A 1,189-nucleotide genomic window follows, 5' to 3' on the forward strand; every position below is an offset into this window, starting at 1 on the left:
GAAGAAAAAGAAGGTTTTGGATTTTCATGTGATACATTCCTCTCTTCTTTTTCACCTTCCTTATTATTACCCTCCCCAACCTTATTATCTATTACACGTCCACTCCTAAGGGTAGTCAAAGCATTGGCTTGCTCATGATTTAGTCGAGTTTTTTGAGCCACGTATTGTCCCCTTGGATTACTCATTGGTTGACTTGGAAGCTTGCCTTCCTCTCGCTTGTTTAATGCATTAGCTAGTTGACCCATTTGGGATTCTAGCTTAGCAATGGATTGGGTGTGAGAGTGCAATAGTTGTGTGTTTGTCTCCAAACCTTGAAGGGCAGTCAACACTTTCTCCTCAAAGACTGTATTTCTGTAAAAATTTAACCACAACCTTGGGAAGAGCTAACGACATGTCCTCCTATCATCAGTTGGTCAATCTTATGGGACAATGCATCTACCTTGCTAGACAGGTCCATACAATGACTTAGTTCACAAATGGTCCCTTTTCTTTGAGAACTCGAGGGTGCTTGACGAGAACAGGAAGCATGGTGGAGGGAGTTTTCATTGAGATTTTCAAATAATGCCATGCTTCATGCTCATTTTGAAGCATGAAAGTCCTCCCGCATGCGGCATCGATCATTTGACGGTTTCGTTCAGTCAATCCGTCATAGAAACATTGCATTAGCTGCCATTTAGGTATTTGATGATGTGGGCATTTACGAATTAGGTCCCGAAATCTCTTTCAGGTTTCATGAAATTTTTCTCCCTCAGTTTGAGATAAGCTTGTGATGGCACTTCTAAACTAGTTCGTTCTTCCTATGGGAAAGTATTTTTTAAGAAATTCTTGTTGCATTTGATCCCAGGAATGAATCGAATTGGCCTCTAAAGAATTCAGCCATTGCTTGGCTCTATCTTTAAGGGAGAAGGGGAATAATCTAAGTTTCAGAGCATCATCAGTGAAGTTCTGAATCTTAACAGTGGTGCAAATCTCAAGAAATTTATCTAGGTGTTTATATGGGTCTTCGTTGGTGAGCCTATAAAAAGATGGGAGCATTTGGATCACACTAAACTTTATTTCATATTGTACAGCTGCTACCTCAGGTAATCGAATGCAAGATGGAAAAGTATAAATGGTGGGAGTAAAGTACTCCCTCAGAAGTTTGGGTTGTTCTTCAGCCATCTCAGGAGGTGGGGATGATTCTAATGTT

The 1,189-nt window shown here is 40.5% G+C and overlaps 1 non-coding gene across 1 annotated transcript; it reads left to right on the forward strand.

Moving 5' to 3' along the window:
* Positions 1-679: 679 nt before the first annotated feature.
* Positions 680-785, forward strand: LOC120105286. Its single transcript, XR_005507681.1, has one exon. It is a non-coding gene; the product is annotated as a small nucleolar RNA R71 (small nucleolar RNA).
* Positions 786-1,189: the final 404 nt, after the last annotated feature.

This window comes from Phoenix dactylifera, unplaced genomic scaffold (assembly GCF_009389715.1).
Source record: "Phoenix dactylifera cultivar Barhee BC4 unplaced genomic scaffold, palm_55x_up_171113_PBpolish2nd_filt_p 000248F, whole genome shotgun sequence".
Classification (NCBI taxonomy): Eukaryota; Viridiplantae; Streptophyta; class Magnoliopsida; order Arecales; family Arecaceae; genus Phoenix; species Phoenix dactylifera.